General features: G+C 43.8%; 1 long non-coding RNA gene and 1 pseudogene across 1 annotated transcript; one reads left to right on the top strand and one right to left on the bottom strand.

Moving 5' to 3' along the window:
• Positions 1-4,357: 4,357 nt before the first annotated feature.
• LOC102403413 lies at positions 4,358-6,092 on the top strand (annotated as a pseudogene).
• A 9,936-nt stretch (positions 6,093-16,028) lies between these two features.
• On the bottom strand, positions 16,029-18,194 carry LOC123329918. The gene is made up of 3 exons (XR_006545507.1): positions 18,054-18,194; positions 16,968-17,062; positions 16,029-16,085 (listed from the first exon to the last, which is right to left on the bottom strand). It is a non-coding gene; the product is annotated as an uncharacterized LOC123329918 (long non-coding RNA).
• Between the last annotated feature and the right edge of the window lie 1,486 nt (positions 18,195-19,680).

Raw genomic sequence — 19,680 nt, 5'->3', positions numbered from 1 at the left:
TAGTTTCAGATTCTCCACTTGCTACCTGAATAGATTCTCTGAATTCCTCCTCCCTCATGAATTATATATATATAATAGTTGAATATAGAAGAGAACATATTATTTACAATATAGCAATTCAAAGTAATGATTTTTTTTGCAGATTATAATTGCAAGATATTCATGACATAGTGGTAAGCGGGAGAAGCAGGTCACAAAGTATTGTTTATTTATAACAGGATAGAATGCTTAGCTTAAATGGATCGTAAATTCTCTGTGATTCCCAAGATATAAAGTTCAAAATCAGGCAAAATTAATCTAAGGTGAGAGAAGTTACTATAACGGTTCCCATTGGGAGGGTATGATCTGCAAGAAAATATGAAAAAGATTTCCAAGTACTGGAAGTGTTCTATAACTTGATCTGCAAAGTGGTAAACACATGTACTAATTAGTAAATGGTCACTAGGCTATACAGTTAGGATATGTTAAAGATAACATACCAATCTATATTGTCCTGCACCTTGACTATTTTTTTTGTAATACTACACATTCAGTCTTGAAGATCTATTCATTTTTAGCTCCTATATCTGAAGCGTCTTTACACTTTTTCAGCAGTCATTCCATTCTATGATGTGCCAAGGTCTATTCAACCAGTTCCCTATGGATAGACATTTCGGCTACAAAACGCTTTTTTACATTTTTATTTATGTATGGCTATTCTGGGTCTTCATTGCTGTGTGGGCTTTTCTCTAGTTGAGGAGAGCAGGGGGATACTGGCTAGTTGCAGTTGCAATGCCCGGACTTCTCCTTGTCGCTGAGCATGGGCTCTAGGCAAGTGGGCTCAGTAATTTCGGTTCCCAGACTCTATAGCACAGGTTCCACAGGTGTGGTATGGCGCACGGGCTTAGTTGCTCTGCATCGTATGGGATCTTCCCAGATCAGGGATCAAACCCATGTCTCCTGCATTGGCTGGAGGATTCTTTACCACTGAGCCACCAAGGAAGCCCCAAAATGCTATTTTTGAATACACCATAACCAATACCTGAAGTCCACAACTACATCAGCACCAGCCTCATTGATTCGCTCAGCACATTTATAGAGGGTACCATATGTGCCAGGCCCCAGATGAGATCCTGGAGCTTTACTGGCAAACAACACGTCAAGCTCCCTGCCTTCCCAGAAGCTTGCCAGGAAGAGAGGCACAATGGCAATGACAATAACTATGATACTGCTGTGGTATAATAAAGAACACAATGTATCTGATTTTTGTTCCTGGCACATAAAAACCTTGGAATTTCCTGAGCCAATAGGAGCATCTATGTTATGCTAGTGAGGTGACTCAAAGTGAACCCCTAGATAGCTTCAGAATGGTGGACTGGGGACTTCCCCTGATAGTTCAATGGGTAAGACTTCATGCTGTCAATGCAAGGGGCCCCAGGTTCAATTCCTGGTCAGGGAACTAGATCCCACATGCTACAAATAAGACCGGGCCCAGCCTAAACAAATAAACATTGAGAAAAAAGAATGGTGGGCTGGTCCCCAGAATAGACCAATCACATTATTAGAGGATTGGAATTTTCCACTTCCAGAGAGGGGCGGGGTCTGGAGGCTGAGTTCAATCAGGTGACCAGTGATTTTGTCTATCTTGCCTTTAGTGATGAAACCTCAATAATAACTCGGGCACTTAGGCTAGAGGGCACTTCTGGATTGGTGAGCCTATTGTGTGCCTGGAGCATGACACACCCTGACTCCACAGGGAGAAGGCACCAAAGCTATGTGTTGTCCCTCAGGCTGCATCCTGTGTGTCTCTTCATTTGGCTGTTCCTGGTCTCTATCCTTTACAATCAAGCAGTGGTTGTTAGGACTTTCCTGAGTTCCGTGGGTCATTCTGTGCTATGCTATGCTAAGTCCCTTCAGTCATGTCCAACTCTTTGTAACCCTAGGGACTCTAGCCTGCCAGGCTCCTGTGTCCTTGGGATTCTCCAGGCAAGAATTCTGGAGTGGGTTGCCATGCCCTCCTCCAGGGGATCTTCCCAAACCAAGGATAGAACCCATGTTTCCTGCAGCTCCTGAATTGCAGCCGGATTCTTTACCGCTGAGCCACTGGGGAAGCCTGTGGGTCATTCTAGTGAAAAACCTAAGAGTCATGGGAAACCCTAAATTTGAAGCCAATTGGTCAGAAGTATGGTTGATCTGAGGACCCCTGAAGTGTGGCCGGCAGTTGACGTGAGTGCCATCTTGTTGAGGATTAGTAAGATCTGTTTTTCATGCACAGCAATTAACTTCTGACAACACATGTGTACAAGTTTCTCCTCACACTGACAACCAATCCTCCAACCTATTGGTCTTCAGCTGGGTATCCTACAGTTTAATTCAAGACTCACACTAACTACCTGATCCCACAAGTTAACGGCTCAGTCCCACAACACTGCTCCTCCTCCCCCAACTTCTGCTGCCAGTCACAAGCCCAGTTTGTCACCATGCTTCTGACCAACCAGCTATAAATTGAAGATTCCCATAATTCCCTCCTCGTATTTGATAATTTGCTATATTGGCTCACAGAACTCAGAGAAACACTTTACTCAATTTTCCTGGTTTCTCATAAAGGGTTTTATAAAGGATACAGTTAATTGATCAGCCAGACTAAGAGGTACACAGGGCAAGGTCTGAATGGGTCCCAAGCACAGGAATGTCTGTCCCTGTGGAGTTCAAGTGTGGCACCTTCCTGACATATGGAAACTCCCTGAAGGTCATAGTTTAGAGGTTTTTATGGATGTGAGTTTGAGCAAACTCTGGAAGATAGTGGAGGACAAAGGAGACTGGAGTGCTCTAGTCCATGGAGTTGCAGAGAGTCAGACACGACTTAGCGACTGAACAACAACAATGGAGGTTCAATTACACAGGCATGATTGATTACATCATTGTGGCCATTTGTGATAAACTCAGTATCCAGCCCCGCTCCCTCCTCTAGGAGGTGGGCAAAGGGTGAGACTAAGAATTCTAACGCTCTAGTCACCTGGTTGGTTTATCTGGTAACCAGCCATCTAGGGACCCACCAAGAGTCACCTCATTAGTATAAACTCAAGTGTGGTTGAAAGGAGCTTATATGAGCAACAAAGAATTCTCACCACTAACACTCGGAATTTTCCAAGGGTCTCAGAAGCTCTTAGGCTAGGAACTAGGACAAAGACCAAATATTTTATTTCTTATTTTACCACCACGTCACAGGGACTGAGTCTGTTCATGTTTGGAGGCAGGGGCTAACTCCAGACCTTAGCATCAGAATTGAGTAACTACACCCAGCTGGGGGTGGAACAGAACAGTTACAGTGAAAGACCACCCAAGCCACGGTGCGAGGGCTCCTCACTGCAGTGGCTTCTCTTGTGGAGCACAGGCTCTAGGGTGCTCAGGCTTCAGCAGTTGCTTCAGGGCTCTAGAGCACAGGCTTAATAGTTGTGGCTCATGGGCTTAGTTGCACTGAGGCATGTGGGATCTTGTTAGACCAGGGATCAAACCCATCTCTCTTGCATTGGCAGGCAGATTCTTCACCACTGAGCCACCAGGGAAGCCCAGGTTTCAGAAGTTTGAAACAGATTTTCCCATAGCAGCTGTATTACACTGGTGATTCCAATCTCAAACTGATCTGCGAAATGTTATTCAATTTATAACAAAGCTGTCCCCTAATCCTATGAACTAAACAGAATCCTTTCAACAAAACTCGAGTTTCACTAAGTCAACCAGAGTTGGGTTTTGTCTTGTCATTAATAATCTTGTCTGATTAAAAAAAAAAAATTATAAGAACCTGAATCCTTGAGAATGTATCTCCTTTCCTCCCCTGCCCCACCCCCACACGCATATCCTATAGCCACAGCAACAGAAAGGGAATCATTTTTTTCTCTCCTTGAAGCTGCTTTTTTGACCAAGAGACTTCTAGGAAACTAACTTACATATAGGAATCCTCATGCTGTGTAATTACAAGGATGACTAATACTGTTTTCAGCAATAAAAAATAAATGGACTTGGGACTTCCCAGGTGATCAGTGGCTAAGACTCCCTACTTCCAAAGCAGAGGGCCCAGGTTCCATCCCTGATTGGGGAACTAGATCCCACATGCCTCAGCTGAGAGCTCATATGCTGCAACTAAAGACCCCGCATGCAGCTATGAAGATGCCCCTCGAGCCGCAACTAAGACCCGGTGCGGTCAAATAAACACATGGACTGTGCTGTGCTAAGTTGCTTCAGCCATGTCCGATTCTTTGGGACTCCATGGACTTTAGCCTGCCCAGGCTCCTCTGTCCATAGAATTCTCCAGGCAAGAATACTAGAGTGGGTTGCCATGCCCTCCTCTAGGGGATCTTCCCGACCCAGGGATAGAATCTGTGTCTCTTACGTTTCCTGCATCGGCAGGCAAGTTCTTTATCACTGGTGTCACCTGGGAAGCCCAAATAAATACACAAATAAAAATAAATATTAAAAGAAAAAAAAAAATAGACTCAGCCAGCTACTCAAATCTTTGTGGACTCCTTTGTTGTTCAACCTCACCATGGACTCCTCTGGTTTGCAAATACTGGGGATCATCCTGATGCTGCTTGGCTGGGTAAATGTCGTCATGTCCTGCACCCAGCCCCTGTGGAAGGTAAACGTTTTCATCAGCAATGGCCTTGTGGTGGCCCAGGTGGTGTGGGAGGGGCTTTGGATATTCTGCGTGGATGCAGTGCAAGGTGTACAACTTGCTGCTGGCGCCGCCCCAGGACCTGCAGGCTATCCGAACCCCCTGCATCATCTCTCTACCTGTGGTCATGCTCAGCCTGCTGGTCAACCTCGTGGGAGCCAAGTGCACCCCCTGCATGGAGGACAAGGATTCCAAGGCTTGTCTGGTGCTCATCTTCCAGATCATCTTTGTCATCTCAGTGGTCCTGACCCTGATCACCGGGTCCTGGACAGCCCACACCATCATCCGGAACTTCTACAATGCCCTAGTGTCTGAGGCCCGAAAGCGGGAGCTGAGGGCTTCCATCTACCTGGACTAGGCGACTTCTGGCCTATTGTTGCTGAGTTGGGGAACACTGTCCTGCACCTGCCCTTCCTGGGGTGGGGGGTCCTAGGGCTCCAGTCATTATATGGCCTGATACTCACCATCAGCCCACACATTTGGAGTCCCTCCAAGCGCCCCACTAAGAATTACATCTAATTCGAGTAGGGAAGTGGGGGGTTCCTTTGACAGTGGAGCCCAAACCTTTGAGCTGGAGTCAAGGAGATGGTGATCCATGACAATTTGGGGGCTGTTTTTGCTTTTTATTGGGGGTAGGAGGGCGGTGGTTACTCCATTTGATAATCAACGTGGGCTCTGTTACTGGCGTTTCTCAGCTTTGAATGATGGAGCTAAAAAGGTGATGCTTCTGAGTTTCTGTATCACTCTCCACCCTGGACAACCCTATCTTAGAGACCAGCCTGGAGCTCCGGGCCCCATGTGAAGGGTGCTTGCTGTCCAGGTGCTCTCATCCTGCCCCTTGCTGATGCTGGCAGCACGGCCTCCCTAGGTCTGTGGGAACAAGCCTTCCCCTGCTGGTCAAGCCTCTGGAACCCCCAGGGGCTCTTGAGCCTCACAGAGCCTCCAGAAGAGCAGGTGACAAGTTACTGAAGACCCACCTGCATCCATGTCTTCTGATCTCTGGCTCCTGCATCCTGAGTCATGTCCCCCTGTGCTAACCCCTAACCCTCCTGTCCCCAGCCCCTGTGTACATCTGCCCTGTCCTGCCTACTCTCACCAGTTTTTGCTGAATAAAGCATGTTTTGTTAAGTTAAAAAGGAAAAAAAAAAATAGATGGACTTCTGTGGTGGTCCAGTGCTTAAGACTCTGCCTTCCACTGCAAGGGGGTATAGATTCCATCCTTGATTGGGGAACTAAGATCTCGCATTCTACACAACTTTAACTTCTTACAAATGGGTTACTTTTATAAGCATACACACATAAAAAGAATCAAAATTTCTCCCTCTTCTCCTGATCGGCACAAAATGTATTGATGAGAGAATCCTAAGTCAGACTTTTATACCTGCTGACTGCTTTGTATGCCTTGTTGGTTGAGTAATCTGGCATAATATAGTTTTCTTTTTTACCCTATTTTTCAGTTTTATGGAAGCATAATTTACAAACCCAGCAGCCATTTTAAGTGCACAGTGCAGTTTTGACATCTGTAACTATGACTACAATCAAGATTGAGTTCCGATCATTCTTCTCAGTCTACACTGCTCACCCAGACCCTGGCAGCCCATGTGATGCTTTGTATACTTCAGAGTGAAATTTCACAGAAGTAGAATCATATAGTATGTCCACTTCTGTGTCCGGTTTCTTTCCCTCAGCATAATGTTTTTGATGTTCACCTGTGCTATTGATCCTATCAATAATATATTCCCTTTTATTGCCTAGTAGCTTTCCATTGAGCTTCCCTTGTGACTCAGTTAGTAAAAAATCCACCGGCAATGTGGGAGACCTGGGTTTGATCTAGAAGAGGGCATGGCAACCCACTCCAGTGTTCTTGCCTGGAGAATCCCCATGGAGAGGAGCCTGACGGGCTGCAGTCCATGGGGTCATAAAGAGTCAGACACGACTGAGAGACTCAGCAGCAGCACTAGCTTTTCATTATATGGATACACCACAATTTGTGTTGATAGAATTGATTCCAGTTTTTCATTAATAAAGATAAAGCTGTTAGGAACATTCTGTACAAACCTTTTGGGAGGACCTATGTTGTTTTTTATTAATTTAAAGCTGAAACTCCAGTACTTTGGCCACCTCATGCCAAGAGTTGACTCATTGGAAAAGACTCTGATGCTGGGAGGGTTTGGGGGCAGGAGAAGGGGATGACAGAGGATGAGATGGCTGGATGGCTTCACTGACTCGATGGACGTGAGTCTGAGTGAACTCCGGGAGTTGGTGATGGACAGGGAGGCCTGGCGTGCTGTGATTCATGGGGTTGCAAAGAGTCGGATACAACTGAGCGACTGAACTGAACTGAACTGAACTGATGTTGTTTTTTATTAATTTTTTAAATATTTATTTATTTATTTGGCCACATAGTGTCTTAGTTGCGGCATGTGGGATTTTAGTTCCCCAACCAGAGATGGAACCCCAACTGCCTCCTTTCTTTGGGAGCTCAGAGTCTTAGCTACTGGATCACCAGGAAAGTCCAGGGCATAGTTCTTATTTCTCTTGGATTAATACTAAGAAGTGGAACTGTTGGATCATATGGTAAGTCTAAGTTTTAATTTTACAAGAAGCTGCCAAACTGTTTTCCCACAATGATTGTACCATTTAACATTCCCCCCAGCAGCATATGAGAGTTCCAGTTGTTCCACATATGCACAACTTGATATAATTATGCTTTGAATAAACAAGCAAAAGAACAGCGCACTCCTATCTCCTGGGAACAACTCACTTTCTTCCCCTGCATGTGTGACCCAGAAGTTCCTCTGAATTCAGAGTTTAAAGTGGGAGGCATCATCCAGGGTACCAAGGAATAAAATAGAAATAATGACAAGCTCCAAGTGTCTTATTTTTACTGGCATGTATCCAGCAGCAGAAATTTTTAAAAGTTTATCCAACTTTTTATTGCTAACCAAAAGAGGCAGGTAGCGTGGGGTGATTTATAGCAACAGTAGAAAGGGTTTAGGTGAGACTTGTTTACTAGGAGACAATCCGTAAAAGACGATTACGTTCCCCTTCAGTTCAGTTCAATCACTCAGTCACGTCTGACTCTTTGCAACCCCATGGACTGCAGCCCCTCCAGGCTTCCCTGTCCATCACGAAGTCCCGAAGTCCCGGAGCCTTGTTTACTAGGAGCCAATCTGTAAAAGAGGATTAGATCAGTTCCCCTTAGGCAGTATTTCTCCAACTACAGTTTAAGAAACTTCCTCCCACCTCCCACCCACTTGTGCCAGGATCATTTGGGGGCTTGTTGAAGAATTGCAATATTTGATGCCAGACTACCCCTCATCTCTCATACCTGCAAACGCCACCCGGCTTTATAAGATGCTGAATTTTGGGGAACAGGACCTGAACTTTTCCCTTCTTGGCTCAGGCAGATGCAGCACTGACCGGAGTGGAATTTTGTTAAAGCCCTCGGGATAGGTATTGCCTTGCTGGTCCTGGCTCTGCCAAACTCAAACTGTTGGATCACATGGTAAGTCTATGTTTTAATTTTACAGGAAACTACCAAACTGTCTTCCCAAAGTGATTGTACCAGGATGGGGAAGCAGAGGTCCCTCTCTTCTAGCTAAAGCTGTCTGAGAAGCCAGAATGGACTTCCCCCGCCCAAGCACTTGCTTGACTTTCCCAGTTCACAAACACTGTCCACCTCCCCCATCCTCTACCCCTCTGAGCCTCAGCCCCAGCTCAGGGTGAGGGCTTTTCCTTGTGTCTTCAGCAGGCACCCTCGCTCTCCCCTTCCTCCCACACGCGCTTGGCAGTAGCTGTCTGGAGTCACATATTCCTGGCCTGGTGCCTCACGCAGACTCCGGCACACAGAAGGCACTCAATTCATACTTGCAGGATTACAGCAAGGTGTTCCCGATGGTCATCTCTGATCTGCAGAAGTTGCTGATTTTCTTTATGAGCTGCTTCATATGAAATATTAACATGTAGTTTTGTTTTTGTTTGGCCAAAATCAAATTTGTTTTCACAGAGTTGAATTCCGTTTTACTCTCAGGCATTCCATTTTCCCTTCCTTCAGGTCTTCTCCAGCTTCATCTATTTTCAGGTCCCTGGTCCCATCCTATCTGATGCTTTTTCAGATACACTGAGGGGCAACTCTGCCACTGAGCAAGTCTCCGGACACCGTCTCCCTTTCCACCCACCTTCTTCAATACCTCTGGAGCTAAGATAGTTTTGCTTTTTTTTTTTTTTTGCCACACAGCACAGCATGTGGGATCTCAGTTCCCTAGGGATCAAACCTGTGCCCACTGCAGTAGAAAAATAGAGTCTTAACCTCTGGACTGCCAAGGAAGTCCCTCTGTTTGTTTGATTTTCTTGAAGTATAACTGATTTACAATGTTATGCCAATCTCTGCTGTATAGCAAAGTGACTCAGTTATACATATGCATACATTCTTTTCATTATGGTTTATCCCAGGAGATTGGATATAGTTCTCTGTGCTATGCAATAGAAACTTGTTGTTATTGGGACAATATAGTTTTGATTTGCTTTAATTTGTATCGGGACAAATGACACAACAAAGTGCAGAAATCTTAAGGGTATAGTGCAGTGGCTTTTTCATAACAGCTCTCCTGAGATATAATTCATACATTAATACGATTCACTCAATTAATCTTTTAGTGATATTTAGTCTATTCACAGAGTTGTGCAACCATCACCACAATTAGTTTTAGAATATTTTTGCCACCTCAAAAGGAACTTTTGAGCTCATGAGTTGTCACTCTCTGTTTCTCCCTTTTCTCCACTCTGGGCCTGGCAACCACTATTCTATGCTGGACATTCATAGGAATGGAATCAGACAATATGTACGTTGTTGTGGCTGGCTTCTTTCACTTAGCATGATGTTTTAAGGATTTATTTATGTTGTAGTGTGGGTCAATACTTCATTTTTTTCCCCTGCTGAATGATATTCTTTTATAATCTTATATATATATATAATTTTATATAATTCTTTTATATATATATAATAATATACCAATTCTGTTTTCTAATCGTCAGTCGATGGACATGTGGGTTTGTTATGAGCTGAATTATGTCCTCCAAAAATTAGGGAACTATACTCAAGAACCTATTAACAATGTATAATGTAATAACATATAAAGAATTTTAGAAAGAACACATTCACTAGTGACTCAGTGATAAAGAATCCACTTGCCAATACAGGAGATGCAGATTTGATCCCTGGGACAGAAGATCCCCTGGAGAAGGAAATGGCAACCCACTCCAGTATTCTTGCCTGTAGAATCCCATGGCCAGAGGAGCCTGGGGGGCTACAGTCCATGGGGTCTCTAAAGAGTCAGCCATGAATGAGCGACTAAACAACAATAAATATATATGTGTATATACATATATATCTATAACTGAATCACTTTGCTGTACACCTAAAACTAACACAACATTGTTTTTATTTTGTTTTATTTCAATAAAATAAAAAACAAAAATTAACATGTTGAAGTCCTAATTCCAAGCACTAAAAAATGTGATTGTATTTGAAGACAGGGTCTTTAAAGAGGTAATTAAGTAAAATGAGGATGGGCCCTCCTCGTTAGGACGGGCCCTAATCCAACTGACTGGTTTCCTACGAATAGGAGGAAATAGGGACACAGACACACAGAGAAAACTATGTTAGATACAGGGAGAAGTCAAGTACAAGCCAGTGAGAGAGGCCTCAGAAGAAACCAACTCTGTGGACACTTTGATCTCTGTCTTCTAGTCTTCAGAATGGTGAGAAAATAAATGTCTATTTAAGGCACATAGTCTATGGTACTTTGCTACCGCAGCCTGAAAGTGAAAGTGTTAGTCACTCAGTTGTGTCCAACTCTTTGCCACTCTGTAGACTATAACCCGCCAGTCTCCTCTGTCCATGGGATTCTCCAGGCAAGAATACTAGAGTGGGTAGCCATGCCCTCCTCCAGGGGATCTTTCCCACGCAGGGATCGAACCCAGGTCTCCTGCATTGCAGGCAGATTCTTTACTGTCTGAGCCACCAGGAAACACCTAGCAAACTAATAAAGGGTTGTCTCCGCACGTTGGCTACAATGAATAATGCTGCTATGAACAACATTTGGGATTTTGTTTGGTTTTGTTTTTTGTTCTTGGCCCTGCCACATGACATGTGGGATCTTACTTCCCCAACCAGGGATGAAACCTGCACCCTCTGCAGTGGACGCGCAGAGTCTTAACCACTGGAACCGCCAGGGAAGTCCCTGAATATTTGTATACAGGTTTTTTGTGTAGACATACGTTCTCATTTTGCTAGGAGAAATTCTACCTAGAAGGGGAGTTTAGACAATGAATTTTTACATATGTCTACATGCCTGTTACCACCACCCAGATCAAGAAATAGAATATTTCCAGCACCAGTGGGTTCTTTTAGGCTCTTTCCCTATTTAACCCTATTCCCTATTCCTACAGGATAACCAGTTTTCTGACTTCTATCATTGTTTTGTGTTCTCATCACAAAAAAGAAATAATAATTGTGTGAAATGATAGAGGTATTAGCAATTGCTAAGGTGGTAATCATATTGCAATATATGAATGCATCAAATTAACATGTTTTATACCTTAAATTTATACAATATTTTATGTCAATTATAGCTCAGACAAATAAATAAATAAGTTTTACCTATTCATGTACATCATGTAAATTACTCATTATATACTCTTCAGTGTCTGACTTATTTCATGCAATATTTGATTTTATATTTCATATTTCATGCAATATATTCACTCATGTTCTCACATATAGCCTTAGTTTGTTCATTATCATTTCTGCATAGCATCCCAAATAAATTTTGAGCATATCACAATTTATTAACCCATTCTACAGTTGATGAACATTTGGTTTGCTTCTATTTTGGGGAAGAATGAATTTCTAGTTCTTTGATTAGATATGACATTCATTTCAGTTAGATGTACACCCAAGCATGGAATTCCTGGGCAAGGCTATAGGGTATGCATATATTGGTTATTAAAAGTTCCAGCCATCCATGTATTCATGAATATCTCCACTTCTCATGAATTGGTGATTCTCAAGTATTTATGGTTAGCCTTTGCTTCCCCATCCCCGCCCCCCACCACTAACCTGTTAATTTCCGCTGATAAGTTTTGGCTTCTGTCTTCTTCTATCTCTCAATGACCCCAGGAGCTGGCCCATTAGTTGGTCACCAGGTACTTAGACAATTGACAAGCTGGGAAGGGGAAATAAGGCCTTTGGCAGGGAGTAAAGAAAGAGGTTGGCATTTGGAATGACTTTTTTCCCCTTTGGCCATGCCACAGGGCTTGTGGGATCTTAGTTCCCTGACCAGGGATTGAACCTGGGCCCTTGGCAGTGAAAGCCCAGGGTCTTAACCACTGGACTACCAGGGAGTTCCCAGGAGGTTGCTATTAGGGAGTCATCCTAGTGTCTGCTACAGGAAGGACACTCATACACACCAACCCTGTCAGCGAAGGTAGAACTTTGAGGGCAGTCTTTAAAAAATCCTTTTTGTTTGATACTTTCCACATATTCACAGGTATAGTCATGTGTTACGCAAGAAACACTTGTGAAAGCACTGCTAGAAAACAGTTTCCTAGTCAAGGTGCCAGGCCCTGAAACATGCTATTGGTATGCCCTTCAGGCTCTGAAATGTTTACATTATTCTGTCAGTTCTGAAGCAGGTGGCTAGGAAGCTCAGCTGACTTCTGGGGGCTCATACATATTCATAAGGAGAATGGAGATTGGACCTGAGTCCCCAGGGCATGCTGGAAAATCGTCCAGAGCTCCCAGTTACTAGGCAGAGTTCCCAGAAGCTGCTGCTCTCTGCCCCCTGGCTTCCTCATCCCTTAGATGCTTGCACAGAGCCCTTCTAGATCCAGAGAAGGAGACACCAGGCTCACTTGCGTCATAACCTGATTTTCCAGAAAAACTCTCAGCTGTCTTGGCCCCATGCTGCCGAAGAAAGTACTTCCTGTTTCCCAGGGGGAAGAACCTTAGTGCATAGTCATTGTTTTTCCAAGGGTGGTTTGCTGGCTGGCAGAGTTAGTGTCATGGGGGCGGGGGGGGGTTGGGGGGCCGCAGGGAGGACTGCTCGTTAAGATGCATTTTCAGGCCCACTTCACACCTAGATAAATGGGTAATTTTTTTTTTTTTTTCACTGTGCTGGGTCTTAATTGCAATATGTGGGATCTCGTTCCCTGGCCAGGGATCGAACCTGGGCCCCCTGCATTGGAAGCACAGAGACTTAGCCACCGGACCACCAGAGAAGTCCCAATGGGTAAATATTTCTGCGGCAGTCCCCGAATCTTCATTTTAGAAGTTGGTGGGTGATTCTTGTGTACAATGAACTTAGAGAACCAAGTTCAATTACAGGAAAATTAACAACATAGATACATTCTTGAAACTATATCCAGTCCCAAGCACCTGCTCCCACCAGCTTGAAGACCTTGCAGTTCTACCCACCTTCTCTTGTCCCTGCTAGGACTTTGAAAGCACTGTTTCTGTCTGCTATGACTTGTCAGGCTTTCCTTATCCTTCAAGACTTGGCTTTGATCTCACATATTGCAACAAGCCTTTCAAGAACTCTGGGTTAAGGTACCCCTCCTCTGGCCCCCACTGCCTCCTGTGGTCACCAATCAGGGCCCCTAGAGAGCTACAGTATTGTTGCCTGAGGAGGTGCCTATCCTCTTAAACTGAACCAGCTGCTCCAAGGCTGGGCTGACATTTTTTCATGGGCATGTCTGGCACCTAGCATATATAGTGCCCAGTAGGCACTATATAAATATTGATTAAAGGGAAGAATTATCTATTATAATTTGTGCTTTTTTGTGCTTATTAAAAAAAAAAAACCTTGCTTATCCCATAGTAACAAAGATATTCTTTTATGTTTTCTTCTAGAAGTCTTATTGTTTTACTTTTTACATTTCAGTCTGTGACCCATCTTGAATTAGTATTTCTGTATGGTCTGAGGTTGGGGTAAAGGGCTTTTTGTTTCTTTGCCACACTTTGGCATGAGGTATCTTAGTTCCCCAACCAGGGATCGAACCCCAGCACCCTGCAGTGGAAACGCAGAGTCCCAACACTGGACTGCCAGGAAGGTCCCACAGGTTTTTTATTTGTTTGTTTTTAAGGTATATCCTTTTGCTTCATTTACTGCGGAGCGGGGACTTCATTCTTCCATTGAACTGGACTTGGGCCTTTGTCACAAATCCAAGGACATATAGGCAGCTGTATCTGGACTCTCTGTCCTGCTTATCTGTTTGTCTGTCTTAGGCCGATAGCACACAGTCTTAAGACTGTGGCTTTATGGTAAGCCTTGAAATCTCATCATGTAAGTCCTGCTACTCTGTTCCTCTTTTTTGAGATTTATTTGGCCACTATAGGTCATTTGCATATGGATTTTAGAATCAGTTTGTGAATTTCTCAGTTTGTGAGTTTTAATCTCTTTTATGCTTTATCTTCACCAGAGACCTGACCACACAGCAGCACTACTTCCTAGAAGCTCTTTTTTTCTAAATCAAAGACTGCCTTCTTGGCATCTAGCAGCCATTTGCAGCTGACAAGGCTCTTCCCAGAGTTCAGCAACCCAGAGGCTGTATAGATAAAGTTCAGACTCAGAACACAGATTCCAGTCAGCTCCGCAGAGTCCTTATTTGTGGCCCCAGCATTGACTGCCCTTGAAAGGATCCTGCAGACTGTCCCATGACTAGACAGAAATGCATATGGAAATGTAATATATGATAAAGATGGCATTGTGTGCTTTCTGGAAAAGATGGATTATTCAATAAATAGGGTTTGGAGCAATAGGAAAAGATAAAATTGGAACCCTACCTCATTATTCATGCTGAGTAAAATTCCAAACAGGTCAAAGATTCAAATGTTAAAAACAAAACCATAAGATTACTAGAATTCCTAAAGCAATTGAAAAATAATACAGCAGTGGGGAAAAGACTGCAAAAAACAAAACACTTCTTCACAGCAAACCACCCCCTTCCCATATCCCAGAAGTTAAAAGGAGAACAAAAGTCTTTCCCTGGTGGCTCAGTGGTAAAGAATTCTCCTGCCAATGTAGGAAACATAGGTTCTATCCCTGGTGTGGGAAGATCCCACATGTTGTCGGGCAACTAAACCCCTCCACCACAACTATTGAGCCCATGCTCTAGAGCCCTGGAGTGGCAACTACTGAACCCACGTGCTGAAGCCCACACTCCCTGGAGTCCATGCTCCATGGGAGAAACCACTGCAATGAGGAGCCCATGCACAGCAACTAGAAAGTCACCCCTCGCTCACCACAACTAGACGAAATCTCACAAGCAACAAGGACCCAGCACAACCAAAAGCAAATACATTTTAAAAGAAATAAAATTATTTTTAAAAATATGAAAACGTAGAAGGAAGGATACTGGCCAATAGCAGAATGCTGCTTATCTCTGAGGAGCCAGGGAGATGGGGAGATGAAGAAATGGGCCTACAATATCAAGTCTGTGCTTGTTAAACATAACCTTTGTCAGACCTGTGTGATACGTATACATGATTATTATTCTATCTTTAGATTTTGAAACATTTCATCATTTTTAAAGTTAGGAAACATAGTTTATAGAGGAATATTATTAAGAGGATGTAAGTGTTCTCAACTTAAACTATATTAATGGCTGCACAACTTGGTAAAATGCAGTAAAACAGCATTGAATTGTGTCCTCGAAAGGAGGGAATTTTATGGTGTATAACTAACACCTCAATAAAAAGTTGAGCATAAGTATTGCAAAAATATAAGGAATTCCTGGCGATTCAGTGGCTAGGACTCAGTGCCTTCACTACTGGGGCCCGGGCTCAGTCCCTGGTCCGGGAACTAAGACCCTGCTGTAGCCACGCGTTCCGGGAAACAAACTCACTCAGAAGGACGATGCAGATAGTGGAGTGCAGTTTATTACACCGGCGGGGCCAGGGCAGAATCTCCTCTTAGCCAAGGATCCCTGACCAGCATTTGTGAAAATCTTTTATACCCCATGTGTACGTGTCCGAACTCACCACCCCAAATTCCTTGAGACTTACATAAACCAAGGAAAATAAATCCCAATAACCCCATCATTCATGTGCTATGTGCTCATGTGCTCAAACAGTCAAATAATTAGCCAATAATCAATAAACCCGAGGTTACACTCTGATAGGTACAGAAAAATTTATGGCCTGTCTGGAGGAAGGGGTGATTAGTGTATGTTTTCTCTTAGGCGATGAGTAACCTAGATACGATCTTCAAGGTTCCCCTGTCTGGAGGGGGTCTTTTTCTTCTGTTGTTGTTTTCATAGGCACTAAACACCGAGTTCAGAGTCCATTGGAAAGGTGGCCGAGCATGATCAGCATGAACAGGCCTAAGGTGGAGTCCAGGCCCTATGAATTCCTTCTTCTATCCCACAAGCCCTGTGGCCAAAAAAGAAAAAAAAAAGGTTTACAAAGATAACTGGGCTGCATGCGGCCTCTTACTTACACTACTAGGGATTGAACTCACATCTCCTGGAAATTGGGAATGCAGAATCTTAACCACTGGACCACCAGTGGTTAACAGGGAATTCTCAACTAAAACAGGGAATGTCCTCTGTTTTATTTTTAATTTTTTACAATTAAAATGAGATCTGTCCCTTCTAATTTGAAAGCTTCTGCTGCTGCTAAGTCGCTTCAGTCGTGTCCGACTCTGTGCGACCCCATAGACGGCAGCCCACCAGGCTCTCCTGTCCCTGGGATTCTCCAGGCAAGAACACTGGAGTGGGTTGCCATTTCCTTCTCCAATGCATGAAAGTGAAAAGTGAAAGTGAAGTCGCTCAGTCGTGTCCGACTCCTAGCGACCCCATGGACTGCAGCCCACCAGGCCCCTCCGTCCATGGGATTTTCCAGGCAAGAGTACTGGAGTGGGTTGCCATTGCCTTCTCCTCTAATTTGAAAGAGGCCTGGGCAATTTAGCATTCATATGCCACCTGGTGGACAGAATTGGAAGTGCTAGAGTGAACAAAGGGCACTGCTGGGACTGAAAGCTGAAAGGGGCCCTCAGACCCATTCTCTCTTTTCCTGTTGGGAAAAATGAGGCCCAGGAGTATACCTTAAATTATTGGCCAAAACAAGACCATAACCCCCAACTCTTAACTCTTGGTTCTGTGTTTTTCTGCCTTGATCTCTGTCTACCTTTAATTCTGTGCCTATTTGGTATTTTTGTCCTTCTTTATACTAAGCATTGCAGGAAATTCCAAGATATTCCTCGTGTGCCACAACTACTGAGCCAGTGAGCCGCAGTTACTTAAGCCCACGCACCTAGAGCTTGTGCTCCACCAGAGAAGCCGCTGCAATGAGAAGCCCTGGCATTGCAGTTTGAGAGTAGCTCCCACTTTCCACAATCAGAGGAAGACCTAGTGCAGCAAAGAAGACCCAGTGCAGCCAAAAATAAAAATAAATACATTTTCAAACGGTTGAGAAATCCATGAAAAATATGAACTGTGTCACTGTTCTGTTTATTCTGTGGAGGATTGGGATTAGGCATTGGGTCAAGGTGGAAAAGAAAAGCAAAGAAAAATTAGAAAAGTTATCCAGTGGAGATGCCCACAACCACTACATCCAAGTAATGCAGAGCCCTGCCCTAAGTCCCCAGCTACCAGCACGACACACTGGTGTGCCTCACGGCTCCTGAGCAAGAGGGTTTCCTACCAGATCAAATCTGCCAGCAAATAGGACAAGAATGAAGGGCTTAGCCCCCTGTTCTAAGTCAATATAATGGAAACCACCATTGAATGAACATCTGTTGTATACTAAGTATTTCCCCATAACGTCAGCTCTAAGGTGCAGAGAGAAGGATAGGCTCTTGGCTCCCTTGGGGGGCATCTCGTTTGTTACCTGAAATGATTCAGGCCAAAGGGTGTGAACGTTGCCACTCAGGGAGCAGGTAAGGACAGGCCTAGAGATGGGTGACTGCTTCAGTCTTAGGCTTTTGAGGACAGGGAGTGAGAAAAAGAAAAGAAAAAGGCTAATTCATCCTGCTTGTATGCCAAACAGGCTTTCAGGGTGGAGGGAAACATATTCTACGCAGCATGGTGACCCAAGGACCTAAAGGCCTCTCTTAGGTGGGTCCATAAGACTCCAGCCCTGCCAAGTTCAGGTAGCAGGGTGCCAAGCATCAGCATTCCTCTTGGGCCAGGCCAACAAAGGTAATCTAAGAACATAGCTGAGTAACCACAGTCCTGGTCAGGAGCCTCCTATGTGCCCCTTTTAAGGTGCTGCACTTTTCCATTCTGGGAAATTCTTGAAACTCAGGTAACTCAACAGCTCTCTCATTTGTGTCATAGATGAACCCCAGGTCTCCTCCCTTCTCTCCCCTCTGCAAGCCCAAGTCCAGCCCAGTCCTACCTGGCCACAGCACCTAAGAGCAAGCCTGGGATCAGCTTACTGGAGGCTCCTGACCTTCATTCTTGCTGGTTACCGTGATTTTGGAAGCATGGAGTTCTCCCTGGGATAGGGTTTAGCAAATAAATGTGTAGAACACCTGTGCACCTGAAACTAATATAATCTTGTAAATCAAGTATGTCTCAATCAAAAAATCTAGGTCACCTGGTTAAATGTGAATTTCAGATAAACAGTGAATGTCATTTTAGTGTAAGTATGCCCCAAATATTGTACCATATTTGACTTGACAACTCTACCCTGGAGGTATCTGTTTATTCATTTATTCTGAGCATATTCTAGAATAGCAGTTGGCAAATGTTTTCTGTAAAGGGTCAGATAGTAAATATTTTAACCTTCTGGGCCACAAGGTCTCTGTTGCAACTACTCAATTCTGCTGTTGTAGCACAAAAGCAACCACAGACAATGCATAAATGAATAGTTGGGTTCAATAAAATTTTACTTATAGACACTGACCTTTGAACTTTATACAACTTTCACATTGGAAATATTCTTCTTTTGATTATTTTTCCCCAACCATTTAAAAATGTAAAAATCATTCTTGGCTCACAAACTGTACAAAAACAGTAGTAAGGTAGATTTGGCCTATGGGTCATAATTTGCCTGCTTCTGATCTAAAACAGGATAAAACTTTTGTCTGAATCCAAATCACAAGAGGATTTGTAAAGATACAAATCGCCGACCCTGCTCCCAGAGCATTTGATCCAGTATGTCTGGAGCAGTGCCTAATAATGTTTCTAAGTTCCCAGGTGATGCTCAAACCCATGTCCTCTGGAGTGGAATGGCCAGGGAGGTCCCCATCTAGCATATTTTAAACTCTCCTCAGCTTTAGGAACTATTTTCTATGAGGATCACAGATCATATCTTCATTTGAGGGACTCCCTCTCCCCAGCCATCCCCGTTCTCAATAAGAATTTTTCTGTGTAATTGCTTCTGGAATTTTCTCTTTCAGCTAGAACTCAGGACAGAATTGGGATGAGAGTTTCTAGTGCATTTGGTTTTTAAAAAGTAGTCACTCCCCACTTCCCAACCCCCGCCCCCCACCAGTGCATTTAGGGACCTTCGTGGTGGTCCAGAGGTTAAGACTGTGCTTTTACTGCAGGGGGTTCTATCCCTGGCTGGGAAAATAAGATCCCAAGTACTGCAGGGTGCGGCAGAAAATTTTAAAAAACAAACAATAAAAGCATCCTAAAATCTTTGATTTTGGAATAATTTTAGACTCACAAAGGAGGTGAAAAGAGGATTAAGTTTTCATATACCCCTCAACCACTTAACATCTTGCATTACCATGGTACATTTATCAAAATGAGATACCAACATTAGCACAATACTATTAACTGAACTCTAGATTTTATTTGAATTTCAATTCTTTTTCCACTGATGACCTTTGTTCTGTTCCAGGATCCCAAGGAAGATATCACATTATGTTTGGTTGTTGTGTCTCCTTAAGCATTGCTGGTCTGTAACGGCTTCTCAGTGTTGCCTTATTTTTCATGACCTTGACAGTCCTGAAGCCTACCGGTCAGGCATTTTGTAGAATGTCACTCAGTGTGATTTGTTTGATGTTTTCTTT

This window comes from Bubalus bubalis, chromosome 17 (genome assembly GCF_019923935.1).
Source record: "Bubalus bubalis isolate 160015118507 breed Murrah chromosome 17, NDDB_SH_1, whole genome shotgun sequence".
Classification (NCBI taxonomy): Eukaryota; Metazoa; Chordata; class Mammalia; order Artiodactyla; family Bovidae; genus Bubalus; species Bubalus bubalis.
The sequence above is the reverse complement of the archived record's forward strand: the minus strand, read 5'-3'. Positions and strand labels throughout refer to the sequence as shown.